At 39.0% G+C, this 15263-nt stretch overlaps 1 protein-coding gene across 4 annotated transcripts in view; it reads left to right on the forward strand.

Annotated features, from left to right (window-relative positions):
• The window catches only part of LOC126481128 (ras guanyl-releasing protein 3-like), a 448249-nt gene that overhangs the window by 104686 nt on the left and 328300 nt on the right, over positions 1–15263 (forward strand). The window lies entirely within an intron of this gene.

The raw sequence follows: 15263 nt of genomic DNA on the forward strand, positions 1-15263 counted from the left end.
TATATATATATATATATAAGTGCAGAACATGAAATGAAATAGAGTGCACATGCACTGAGTACAGAACATATCAAGAAATCACAAAATGTATACGCAGTGAGTACAAATCATATTAACAAATGACATAAAGTGCGTGCGCACTGTAATACAGAACATACCTAGCAATGACAAAATGTATACGCAATGAGTACAAAACATATTGACAAATGACATAAAGTGCATATGCACTGTAGTATTTTTTTTACCATTTTACAAGAACTAGGATAGGAAAGGGAAGGATTGCATCATGGTTGTAGCACAGTAGGTTGCACATAGCTGCACTGAAAGTCCATATCTTTCTACAGAAGCACAACACCAAGTGAGACAATATGAAGTTCTCTTCCTTGAAGTATTAATCAGTGTAGCCAAGACACTGAAATGTCGTATGAATATTCAATGTTATCATTTTGGTAGTACATTAGGTACACCAAACAGTGGAACCATAATAACATCTCCATCGTTCAAGGTAGTGGACACCATGGTGTGTCAACACCACACTCTTTCACCAACGTAGAATTAGTGCAGAAACCAAATATAGTGCTCCATGATCATAAGGATAGACAGGACAAACGTATATTGCAGTAATTTCTGGTAATTAGGTCAGAAGATGAAGGACATTAAGTCTTATGGTAGTCATCATTGAGAATTACACTAGTCTATCAACTGATTTGAGTAATTGGTGGCTCTCATTGCCTAGGTGACATAATACAAAATTAAAATAAGAAACAGTGGCATTCATTGGCCAGTTACTAAACATGTAGCAAGTATTGAATAGTACAAAACATTTTTCATCATTCAAGTGACATACGACATATTTAAAATAATTATTGGCACTCATTGGCCAGTTACAAAGTACTCTTATATTTTTATAAAACCTTATTCAGTATTATTCAGAAGTTATCATTCAAAATGAAAGTTAATTATTGGCATAGCATTTATAGAGTATAACAAAAATATTATTTACAGAAATTATTGGCATAGTATTTATGCATTATTACAAAACATCATTCAGTATTACTTTGAACTCATCATTCAAGTGACATAGGAAATATTGAAAATGTAACACACTGTAACTATTACTCAAGGTCTGTGATTAGAAAACATCATTCAGTATTACTCAGAACCGATCATTCCAGTGACATAAGACATATTTAGAATGTAACACACTGTAACTATTATTCAAGGTCTTTTTTTTTGTGCTAGCAATGCATTGCGTTGGGATCGATAATTAATTGCTGGCACGTGAAAATATTTGCTTTTGACTTATTGCTGGAAATGAGAATAGGTAACGTCATTGGTCATGAGTCAGCTGTAGCAAGGTTATGAAACAAGTAGAGTATATGTGATCACATTCATGAATGACACACACAAATGGGTAAAAAAAATGCAAGTACTAGAACAGGTTTAATGACTAACCGCTTATAGCACATTAATTTCATGAATAGCTTCTCCTAGAAAAAATACAAAATGGATTATTAAGCTGAAAGAAGAAACGCATATTATGCTGAAAAGTAGTGAATTTCGAATTAACATATAATGAAATGTGTACTCAACATATATGTACTCTAGCTGTCCTTTCCAAAACCTTCAGTCATTATACCATGTGACATAAGACATACTGTCAAAACGAACTGCAACAAATACTTAAATAACTACATAGCATTTCTTAGCTAACAGTAAATATATAAACTTCATCATTATCCCCATCTGCAAAGAAAAACTTAAAAGTGGTGCGTTTAGTGGCCATATAAAATTTATCACTATCATTACCTGTAAACAAAAACTTCATTATTCATATCACCATAACTTCATTATTATCATCACCTGCAAAGAAAAACTTCATTATTCATATTACCATATTCTTCATCACTATTCATCATCATTCATTATCATCTGCAAAAAGACACTTCATTATTCATATTACCATTTACTTCATACAACTATTCATAGTATAGAGATCCTTATTTCTAGCATATTTCATCACTAAAACTAAGATGTATAGTTCTGTCTGACAGCCTGCATCAATCGCCTCGTATTCTGAAAGAAAAATAATTAGTTAAGACTGCTATCATACGATGTGTATAGTGTATTCATGTTAATGTTTGTTAATTCTGATCCATTTACTCTTCGTGACGAGGTATTGCATCTTCTTTCGTTCATTCCGAAGGTGAAATTCCCATTTCATAGTAATCCACTGTGGTTTGTTTCATTTATTTCATTTACACGTTATTGCTTTCTGAAAATGATGAACAATGATTAATGTCTTGCATTTAAATCATATACCCATTAAATAAAAACTGATTTCTAGTGATATAATTAAGCATACAGCATAGCATGACGGAAAACGTAATATGTCAAAAACATAAGACAGTGTGCAGGTGCAAAAATGTACACAGAGTATCACAACGTAGTAGCAAAAAAATGTAAAATAGTCACGATGTTGAGATATCATAAGGCAAAAATGTCAAAGTCAACTGGTGTTTGTTATATCTTAAAGATTTCATAGTGCATACAAACAAACAGGAAAACAATCATACATACATGAAAAATGGAAAATGTGCACGGTCTGATATATAACGACAAGAAATGACTTTCTTTGTGTTCAGCTTGTATGTTGTGTAGTTGATAGAGGCGAGAGTTGAAGACTTTAATGGAGAAAGAATTTGATAAAATTAATATGTCACTAGATAGAATTGCATAATTGTTCATAAAATATGTAAGTTTATCTGGAAAATGTGCACAGTCTTATGTGTAACGACAAGAAAAGCGTCCTGATAACCTTACCTTGCCGGGAACTTGCCAAGAAAATATATAATAATCATCAATAAGTAATTACATAGATATAATTGCATAAGTGGTCATAAAATGTGTAAGTTTATCTGGAAAAATGTGCACGGTCTGATGTGTAACGACAAGAAAAGCGACCTGCTAACCTTAACTTGCCGGGCACTTGCCAAGGAAAAATATGATAATCATCAGTAAGTGTTCATATAAATAATTGCATCATTGGTCATATAAAAATCAGGAAATGGCGTTACAGTGTGATAAATCATAAAGTATGTTCATTCAATAAAGGGTTTAATATTGGAGACATGGTGATTGCCTTTACTTTTTCTGGTTCTCAGAGTTTCGACGTGTACTACATTGGGGTGAGGACTGCTGCGAATTCGATATGGACCTGCGTACAGAAGCTCAAATTTACTACATCTATTCTTTCCTCTGTTAGATAAATAGTGTGTACGTACTAATATCTTCTGTCCAATGTGAAAGTCACGGCGTGTGCAAACCTGTTTTTGCTGTCTTCTCCGGCGCTCTGCGGCATGTTTGATGTTGTTCAGCGCAATGTCAATTATTTCATGGTGTCGTAGTCGACGAGATGTAGGAAAGGATACTAATTCTTTAATTTTGTTAGGTGGTTCAACATTTTTCATTATAACAGTCGGAGATAGCATAGTAGATTCATTTGGTATGGAATTAATTACATCCTGGATTGAGAGTATTTGTGTGTCCCAATCAATATGTCTTTTATAGCAGTATATTCTACACAGTTTACGAATTTCTTTCATTAGTCGTTCACAAGGGTTCGAAGAAGCATGGTACCTGGATATATAGATCGGAGAAATGTTTCTTGTTCGTAACATACGTGTCCATATAGGAGATCGAAACTGTGATCCATTGTCGGAAATTACTTTCAATACATGTCCTACATGAAATAGAAAATGTTTCACAAACGCTTTCGAAACAGATTTAGCAGTAGCTTTGCGTAAAGGAGTGAAGGTAACAAATTTTGAAGTGAGTTCAACAGCGACAAAGATGTAGCAAAAACCTCTATAAGTTCTGGGAATCGGACCAAAAATGTCTACAGCAGCCATGTGTCTCAATTTAACAGGTACAATGGGATGTAACGGAGGAATATGTGAAGTCGTGTCTGACTTAGCTTTCTGACAGATTTTACATGACGCTAAAACTCGTCGAATACGTTTCTCCATGTTGCTAAAATAATAGTTCTGTCTCAGTATTAGAAAACATTTTCTGGCTCCATAATGTGCCTAACTTAAATGAGTATACCAAATTAATTTGTTAACAATCTCGTCAGGAATGCATAGTAACCAGTTGTTGCTGTCAGGGTGAGAGCGGCGAAACAGAATATTATTGCGTACAGTGTAATGGTTTCTAATGGTAACATTATTCCTATCTTGCCAAAGGTGTTTAATTTCTTTCCATACATTGTCTTTACTCTGCTCTTGTGCTATGTCTCGTAATGACGACGAAATGAAATTTTCAAATGCAACTTCTTGAATATACATGACGCTGAAATTTGCTTTGCAGAAGTTGGTTGCGATGTCTTGCTGATTGTTGCTGAGAGAACGGGATAGTGCGTCTGCTACAATATTTTGTGTACCGGGAATGTGACAATTGTAAAATTAAATTTCTGTAAATAAAGTTTCCATCTGCTTAATCTGTCTCGTGTAAATTTAGCGGAAAGTAAAAACTGTATAGCTCTATGATCCGTGTAAACGGTAGTGTGTCTTCCATAAAGAAAATGCCTAAATCTCGTAAATGCCCATACAACACATAATGTTTCAAGTTCTGTAACAGAATAATTGCGTTCAGCAGGTGACAGAATGCGACTCGCAAAGGCGATGTTTTTAATTACTGTAGTACCATCTTCTTCAATTTCCTGAAAAATGTGTACGCCTAAAGCGGTGTTAGAACTTTCGGTAGCAATGGAAAAATTTCTAGTAAGATCTGGATGTGATAAAAGTGGTGGGTTCAACAAAGCTTCTTTCAGATCCACAAATTCAGAATGTGCTTGGCTATCCCAGGACCAAATAGTGTTTTTACTCGTCAATTGACATAATCTAGGGGTGTCTAAAGCAGAGTAATGAATAAATTTACGAAAAAAGTTAATTAAACCCAAAAAGCTGCGTAGTTGTTTCTTCGTCGTAGGAACAGTAATGTCACGTAAAGCTTGAAGTTTTTCCGGGTCAGGCGCAATGCCTTCTGCTGAAATTACATGTCCAAGAAATTGTATAGAAGTTTTCCCAAAGTGCGATTTGCTGAGATTAACTGTGAGTCTTTGTGCACGTAAAGTTCGTAACAGTTGTTCAAGAATCAGATTGTGTTCAGACCAGTTAGCTTTTGCAATAAGAATGTCGTCTACATACGTTGTGATTCTGTCTTTAAGTTCTGTCGGAAGTATACTATTCAAACCGCGAAAAAATGCTGCTGAAGAAATAGTTAAACCGAACGGTAATTTACAAAATTGATAACAGTCACCAAAACAGAGAAAAGCCGTGTACTTTCTGCAGTTCGGATGGAGCTGAATTTGCCAAATCTCGATTTCAAATCTAATGTCGAATAAATAGCAGTACCATGAAATTTCTGTAGAAGTTCTTCTAGTGTCTGTGGGCGATCTGTTTCATTAATAATAATGTCGTTGATGTGACGCTAATCAAGTACGAGACGAAGTGAACCATCCTTTTTCTTAACAATATGGAGTGGATTTATGTACGGACTAACTGCCGGTTCAATAATTCCTTGGTCAAGCATAGCTTGCAATTCTTTCTTAACTTGTTCTCTGTGAATATACGGAATGGGATAATGTTTGGCTTTAAATGTGTCGTGCTGTTTAACTTGAAATTCATACATGAAAGCGGACATAGTACCGGGACGTTGTCAAAAACTGGAGCTTGCTGAAAAAGAATTTTGCGCAGTTGCGTGCGTTCGTCCTCTGTATTTGCACTGCTCTATTTAACTTTATCAGAAATCATTTGCATAACGTCATAGTCGGCTTCGTCTGGAGTATTATAGTTGTGTACGTACGTATCTGTGAACAATGTGGAATGACAGTCTATGTTACGTGATGCGGAAATGACCTCTGTATGATTAATTGTTTGTTCTTCTGCAGATAAAGAGTGCTGAAATTCTAATGCCAGTTGTACATTTTCATCCTTTAACATTAAATAGGAATTTAGAAAGTCAATAATTGCGTCGTGTTGTACCAGAAAATTCGTACCTAAAATAACGTCTGTTGTCAATAAGGGAACAATCCAAAAATTTGAGTGAAATGTATTACCCGCAATACAAAATGATAAATGTGTCTGTAATTTTACATCTACTCCTTTTCCAGATACTGCTCCTTTTACTTTAGTTTTGCCTAATGGTAATATAGGATAGGTATTCTCTTTGTTACATTCGTTGAAAGTTTCCTCATTTATAACTGACATAGGTGATCCAGAATCGATTACTGCTGAAAATTTGGATGATCCAATCTTTACTTCAATGACAGGGTGTGAAATGGTTTTTTGAATAACTGGTCTTTCCTGCAAAAGAGTGTCTCGGATGTCGTCAAAAGTAATAACATTTTCGTGAACAAGGTTCTGTGTGTTAAAGGTATTGCTTGCGTCGCTGGAAGATGCAACCTGTATAGTATCTAGTCAAATTCTATCTGACGTGCTATCATTTGCGGGAGGATGCTGTGGCATTTCGACTATTTGTACTGTTCTGTTATTTCGTCCTGACGTATTACTTTCGGGATGATATCTACTGTCTTGTTCATTCATGATAATCTGTTGTTGTGGATGATTCTGCTGCTGGTAAGACCGACTGTTATTAAACGTACGCTGAAAACTGAGCTCATTACCTTTACGTCTGACATGATAGTCATTTCTATACGGTGCATTGCGATATGAGTTGAAATGGTGTGTTTTCTGTACGTAGTTATTTCTTTGTTGCTGTGCGTTACTATTTGGCGGAGCCGATGCTATACATGCAGGCAGCGAAACATTAAAACTTGGTTGACCTTGCACATTACATTGTTGGTTAGGTATACTAACCGGCTGGCTTGATGCTGTTGCGGAGAAAAACCTGTATTGTTACCAAAATGTGTTTGCGACTGCTGCAAATTTTGTACATACTGATGATTAAAATTTTGTTTGTTATTAAAATTACGGCGGTAGTTGTCATTTCGAGAGTGTCTAAAGAAAACTGTTACTTACGGTAAAACTTGTCATATCTGGTTTTCTTTACTCATTCTTAATCCTAGATAAATCGATAGTTGAAGGGCTGTTTTGATAGATATAAAGGATAGTAAAAGAGAAGGCAGCAGTGCAGAAAACTAAAGATGAAATAGCACTACTACAGCTCGGGGCCCTGTGCACGCTACGGCACATATTCATCGAAGTGTAATGAATCCCCTGAGGTCTATTACGTGCTGCAAATAAATTTTAGTTTCTGCATTACAGGCAATGCCGGTGAAAATTCAAAAACAAATTGTCGTATCCAGTCCAAAGCGTGAATTTGTGTTCTGTCATTTTTAAATACTTTAAATTTTCTCACGTATAGAAAGTGTTTGTAATAAAAATTTTCGTCTCTGAATGTCTGAACAGGTTCATGATTGTATGAGAATCTATTTTTCTGTGACTGTTCGGAATCTAAGTCACGTTCTCTCTGTAAATTACCTAAATTATACAGGCTGTGTGAGTGTGAGAAACGTTCGGAATGTGGCGTATGCTGTGCCGTTTCATCTCTGTCACTTCTTGCTGTAAAGTTGACAATTTTCTACGTAATGTATTATTGGGCGAACCTATCTCACTGATCGTCTGCTGTAAATTTTGGAATTCGGGGTTTGATTAAGCGAAACTGGTGAAGTATCGTCTGATTTGGTGTCATTATTACTTTCGATAACGTCAACACGACTGGCCAATTCATCATATTTTTCGGTCAGTACCTTTACTTGATCATCGTTTTTAGCATCACAAGCATTAATTTGTTCTTGTATTTTACGTGTGGTTTTGTTTAATTTCTTAACGTCTGCTTTGATGGCATCGGGATCCTGTATTAGTTCTAATTGTTCAAGTCTGTCGGTCACAGTCTGAAAGTCTACTGTGTGTGTGTCTGTTTTTGTTTTAAGATCAGAGATTTCATCATGTAATTCGGTGTTCAACTGTCTGATAGTATTAATTTCGTCTGATACTGTAGCAATATTGTTGTCTATGTATGTTTTTGCTTTCGTAAACAATTTACGCTTATCTTCCTGTCTCTGTGCAATAATTGTTTCCATGACTTGTCGCTTTACTTTATTCTGTTCCTGTATAAATTTACGGTAACGCGTTTCACTGCTTTGTAGGTGGTGATTAAAACGTTCGTCAATTTGGCTGTTCTGTTGGTCAAATTTCGCGTCTACTTTTGCATCCAGTGTACGTGAAAGTTTGCTGACATTAATTTAAACTCGTCGCATAACTGTGTTGCGTTTTCAGAGCACTGTTTAGCGACTGCACTAATTTCATCTCTAAGTAATTTAGTTGTGGCTGCATGTGTATTATTTAATTCTTGTGCCACAGATCCAATTTCTTCACTACTGTTCCTAGCACAAGCCTTAATTTCCTCACGTAATTGTTCTTTAGTGTCATGACATTGCGCGGCAACGGCTGTGATCTGTTCACTAAGCTGTTTGAAATTGTTGTCTTGTTTTTCATTCGACTGTTTGGAATTATTGTCAAGTTTTTCAATAAGTTGTTGTTTGAGATTTTCATTGCTTTCATTAAGTTGTTGTTTGAGATTTTCACTAAGTTGTTTGTTTGATTCATTAATTTGTTGTTTGAAATTGTCGTCTTGTTCTTTTTCGACTGTTTGAAATTTTCATTAAGTTATAGCATTAATGCTATAACTCCATCCATGTCAAAATTAGCTACTGTATTCTCTGTGCTGTGTGACGCTGTATCTGCTTTTGTCGCGTTTTGTGTAACCATTTGGTCATTCTCTGATTCTTGAAAAGGTTTGCTAATCAGATGTGCACTATTGGTCACTAAATCGGAATCAAACAAAACTGACATATTTTGAGTACATTGTTCACCTTCGTTACAAATAATTACCTGTTCACTGTGTAAATTTTGCAAATCAGGTGTGTTAAACTGGGCAGCGTTCATTGTAACAGAACGTGCCGCGTCATCAATTGTCGTTAAATTAACAGAGGACACAATTGAATTTGTTTGCTCCTCATTCGCATTAGAATCATTACTAGTGGTCGGTACGCACTGATCGTCTGTAAATGGAGGATTATCATTAAGACACTGAGTGTCGCTAGTATTATCGGTCAAATTATTCGAATCGGCTATTTCACTCATTGCACATCACGATGTACTGTTAACGGTTTTTCGCGGCATTTTTCACAAATCAAAATTAAGCACAAATGAAACAAAGACAAAGCAAAAAATGGAACGAACACAATTACAACAAAGAGCAATAAATTGCCGATGATCTGTGAAAGAAAGAGTGACAAATTAGTAAATGCGTTGCGCCAGATGCAAACTACATTTAAGTAAATAAGAGCAGATATATGACCACTTCTCAGAGATTCACAAAGAAATACGATCCTGGCCGGTTGTCGCCAAGTGTAACCTCCCCACAAAAAATATAATTTTTAAATATTATTTGGTTAATGATTCTAATTTTAGTGTAACCTCATAACAAAACTGGTTCCCATTTAATGTACCCACAAAATTCTTTTCTCATTTAATATAAGCTCGAAACAGAAAAATTCCTAAACCTCGTAATAAAAAATAAATTCAGTAACCTGGTAAAATTTGGACGACAGCAGTGCTGCGTCATGGCACTGTAAGATCATTCTGAATAAAAAGCAAAAATTCTCACCTCGATAAAGTCGGCAACTATCTGCTCTTACAATAGCTCTTTTCCAGCACAGCTCTATGCAATGCTGGCCTATACATTTGTTATTTATGAAAGGAAGCAAATGATTTTTCTTTTGCAACAATCGGAATGATCATGCATTGGAAAAAAATATTAAATTCTTTAAATTGAAATGAATGCTTGTTATTATTAGGACATTTTTAAAAGATATACATGGGAGTTTACATAATATTACTAGATATGCGCGAGGCTGCTTTTTTTTACCTTATACAATAACACTCAGGCTCCGACATCGCTGCACCGCGACCGGCCCAGCCAACATGATACACCAGACCAGACCAGAGCAGACACACACACACTGGCGACAACTTACTGCTACTGCTACACAGTTCGTACAGTCAACACAGCTCTCTGGTCAGCGATTCTCTTACACCTTGCATATCGCAGGCAGTGCATGAGCAATACATCGAAATTACATCTGCTCGGACCTCTTACATAAAATTAAATCTGTATTACATCGGCTCGGACCTCTTACACCGTGTTTGGCGACATCGCGGTGAACGCACATTGGAAGCATGTATTCGTCATCGCCATACTAGCGTATCACCCGGCGTCATGCTATGGGGGTGCCATTGGTTACACGTCTCGGTCACCTCTTGTTCGCATTGATGGCACTTTGAACAGTGGACGGTACATTCCAGATGTGTTACGACCCATGGCTCCACCCTTCATTCGATCCCTGTGAAACCCTACATGTCAGCAGCATAATGCACGACCCCATGTTGCAGGTCATCTACGGGCCTTTCTGGATACAGAAAATGTTCGACTGCTGCCCTGGCCAGCACATTCTCCAGATCTCTCACCAATTGAAAACGTTGGTCAATGATGGCCCAGCAACTGGCTCGTCACAATACGCCAGTCACTACTCTTTATGAACTTTGGTATCGTGCTGAAGCTGCATGGGGAGCTGTACCTGTACACGCCATCCAAACTCTGTTTGACGCAATGCCCAGGCGTATCAAGGCCGTTATTACGGCCAGAGGTGGTTGTTCTGGGTACTGATTTCTCACGATCTATGCACCCAAATTGCGTGAAAATGTAATCACATGTCAGTTCTAGCATAATACATTTGTCCAACGAATACCCGTTTATCATCTGCATTTCTTCTTGGTGTAGCAATTTTAATGGCCAGTAGTGTACTATACACAAGTTCATTACGGTACTGTTGGTCCAGATTGTCCCACTCCTGATCGGCGATTCGGCGTAGATCCCTCAGAGTGGCTGGTGGGTCACGTCGTCCATAAACAGCCCTTTTCAATCTATCCCAGGCATGTTCGATAGGGTTGTCTGGAGAACGTGCTGGCCACTCTAGTCAAGCGATGTCGTTATCCTGAAGGAAGTCATTCATAAGATGGGGGCGCGAATTGTCGTCCATGAAGACGGATGCTGCTTCCGATATGGTTGCACTATCGGCCCCACATAATGCCACCTCAGAACATTAGGGAACCTCCACCTAGCTGCAGTCGCTGGACAGTGTGTCTAAGGCGTTCAGCCTGACCGGGTTGCCTCCATACACGTCTCTGACGATTGTCTGGTTGAAGGCATATGCGACACTCGTCGGTGAGCGGTCCATTTGGCATGTTGTGGGGCCCATCTGCACCGCGCTCCATTGTGTCGTGGCTGCGAAGATGGACCTCGCCATGGACTTCGCGAGTGAAGTTGTGCGTCATGCAGCCTATTGTGTACAGTTTCAGCCGTAACACGACGTCCTGTGGCTGCACGAAAAGCGTTATTCAACATGGTGGCGTTGTTGTCAGTGTTCCTTCGAACCATAATCCGTAGGTAGCGGTCATCCACTGTAGTAGCAGCCCTTGGGCGACCTGAACGAGGCATGTCATCCACAGTTACTGTCTCTCTGTATCTCCTCCATGTGCGAACAACATCGCTTTGGTTCACTCCGAGACGCCTGGACACTTCCCTTGCTGAGAGCCCTTCCTGGCACAAAGTAACAACGGATGCGATCGAACCGCGGTGTTGACTGTCTAGGCATGGTTGAACTGTAGACAACACGAGCCGTGTACCTCATTCCTGGTGGAATGACTGGAACTGATTGGCTGTCGGACCCCCATCCGTTTAACAGGCGCTGCTCATGCATGATTGTTTACATCTTTGGGCGGGTTTGGTGACATCTCTGAACAGTCAGAGGGACTGTGTCCGTGATACAATATCGACAGTCAACGTCTATCTCATGGAGTTCTGGGAACCGGGTGGATGCAAAATATTTTTTGATGTGTGTACTTAATGTGAAATGATGATTATTAGACACGAAAAGTAAAAAGAAGTGCAAGGACATGCCTGAACTTAATAGTCGGATTTAAGCGTAACGCCTATGGGATGACGATGACATGGCGGCTGGTCGATACCGATGGGCCTCCAAGGCTTGCTCGTTTTGTCGTCCGTTCGTGGCTGAAGAGAAACTGGCAACGCCAACAATAAATATGACAGGATTTCAGTCTCCAACAACTTCTGCTAAAACTCCGCATGCAAAACCAGGTATTCGATTTGCAGGAAATTTGAAATTGGCTTGAAGTGCACCTCCAGCTTCTGCGGAACGATCAATAGCTATGCCAGCTCTAAGGTAAATGGACGTTGCCACCTGCGTTTTTCACTATCATATGTGTGCGGTACCTAGCGTAATGATATGGGACGGTGTTGGGTACACAACACAGTCACTTGTGGCACGCATAGCCGGTAATTCGGGCAAAAGCGGTTTCATTTTTGCCATGTTAAAGCCAGTGGCTACCCTCTGTTTTCGAGGCCTTCGTGACACTTTTCAATAACGCACGACAGCATGTTGCCTGTGCTGTTCGCACTTACCTACTCGATACAAAGGCTGTTCTAATGTTGCCCTCTTCGAATTGACGGGAGGCTGTTACGTCACCACTCACTAACCGACTCCACATCGATGGGAAAGACTTCACGGCATCCGACATTTCGATAATATGCAAGACGTCTAATTCAACTCATGATTAGAATGATATTGTTTACTCCAGAAACAACAAAAAATGGCTCTGAGCACTATGGGACTTAACTGCTGAGGTCATCAGTCCCCTAGAACTTAGAACTACTTAAACCTAACTAACCTAAGGACATCACACACATCCATGCCCGAGGCAGGATTCGAACCTGCGACCGTAGCGGTCGCGCGGTTCCAGACTGGAGCGCCTAGAACCGCTCGGCCACTCCGGCCGGCCCAGAAACAACAACAAAATACTCTAAGGATACCATTCGGAAAAAAATAACGAATTCTTAAAAAGATAAATACATATTGATGAAAATTTTAAGTTTGAGTTTCCATTCATACATATGAATCTTGAAAGCTAATGGTCAGTATGCCAAGGTAATAATTAACGGAAAACGGAGAAGACTCACAGTGATCATCTTATTCCGTAGGCTATAATGAGCTGGATGGTGTTAAGTATTTTGAACATTTATCTGTTTATTACTGCATTATCACTATCACCGTGTACGAGACTGGCTTACGGAGGACTATTATACTGTGCTGAACTTGACACCCTTTTCCTTTATGGAGTACGTCTACTAAACTATAGATTTTCGGGGTAGGACACCATAGCAGAATAGCGCGAACTCCTATAACAACAGTTAAAGAATTTTATGTACTACGCTGCCAATCAACAAAAGTATTAAACTACTTACTTTAAGTAGTTCGTGCGAGACAGTACTCCGTTGCGGAATATGTGGAAGATACGCGAACTTGTAGTTGCTAAGATTCCTTCCGCGATTTTAAAAATACTTCGCTATGTATCACTGGGATGAATGGTTAATATTCACATATATAATTTATCATTGGCATGCCTCCCGTTTTCAACTTACGACAAATTTCAGAGTGGTACACGCTAATACACACTACAATGACTCTAGTGTGCTGCACGTCCTAAGGACATATAGGCATACCACAACAATGATTTCCAATAGAGATCACAGAATTTTGATAACCCAAAATGTAACGCCTATGGTATGATGACACTTGGTCGAAGTGTAGAGCGTATCACACTATTCAGATCTTACAAGTGAAAAAGAATACTTGTTTTTTCGTCTTTTACGCATACCTATACCGTCATCCGATTACGATGAAACTTTAGCGAGCTGTTTGCACACGGAAAGGATTCTGTGTGCGGGTAAGGGGGGGGGGGGGGGGGAGGGGATAAGAAAAACATCCATAGAAGTGGAGTGGAAAGGGATGACATGAAACCTTAATTCCGGAGAGTCTTGAGCAATTTCAATCAAAAATGTATACACATTATTCATTATTTGCATACGAATTTATTGTGGCAGTAATATAACCCAACAACGCATAGAAATAGGGATGGAAAGATGTGACATGTAAAATATTCGATAATGACCGACATTGGTATCAAGTATATAGTTTTCTGGGACGTTATACTTCCGGTGACAATCACGATTTTGTTTCACCCCAAGAATTGTGGGTAGGAGGGTGGAGGGATGGGGGTCGGAAAGACTGTTGTATATCAGCATTACTCTGTAATACCTAAAGGAAATTCTACCAACATTGGCACAAGGATCACTTGCCGTCTGAGAAAAATTTTCTGTGACAGCCATATGACTGTGGGTTTGGTGCGGAAAGGCCTAACATAAAGGAACACCTAGCCTGAAAAAACTCACGAGGCGAAGGAGTAGAGTGTCACAGAAATGTATGGCGAGACGTGAGTACACGTAATGCACTGAGAAACATTATTGGGCGTGATCAATCTGTTGGTCCACGTGCTGTGATGCAGGGAGGCACAATGTTACATGAGCGGTTTGACCTGTAAATATTGGAACACGGTGCACTGACCGGTGAACGTTGTTATGACACAGTACTCCTTCCACAAGTGCGTCTTTTCGGTCTTGATTTCATTTTTATGGATGGCAATGTGCGACCGCATCAGTAAGTGCAAGCGGAGGATCTGTTGGAACGAGATGGTATTCCGCGAATGGACTGGCCTGCCCGTTTCCCTGACTCAAATCCCATCTAACACGTATGGAGACGTATTGCAGGACGTATACATGCACCACATGCACCAACGACCATCCAGCAGTGTCAACGGCGCTGGTGGATGCCCCTACCTCGAGAACTCTTTACCAACCTTGTGGCTAGCATGGGAGGACATCGCAGAGCATGCGTTGCCATCCGTGGTGATCACACACCCTATTAAGAACCATGTCCTTCATTTTCAATGCCCAGGGGACCCACATGTAACCAGACCTTCTTAAGTTTCGTTACTACATTCGTTATGACAACCACACTACGCGAGCCACCTTACTGTAGTTACCGGAGTGAGTTCATTTAATAGGGAATCTCAGACGTATAAATATTTATGACTAAGATAGTGAAAATAGTAATACATATAATACAATAAACACATATACATTAGTTTATGGGGAACAGAATAATATGGTTACTTTACGTATAGGTAGATTTAGCAGTGATGGACGTCAGAGAAAAGGTGGGAGAGAAAGGGAACCTTGGGAAGAACGATAGTATGAGGAGA

Source organism: Schistocerca serialis, chromosome 5, assembly GCF_023864345.2.
Source record: "Schistocerca serialis cubense isolate TAMUIC-IGC-003099 chromosome 5, iqSchSeri2.2, whole genome shotgun sequence".
NCBI classification, from domain to species: Eukaryota; Metazoa; Arthropoda; class Insecta; order Orthoptera; family Acrididae; genus Schistocerca; species Schistocerca serialis.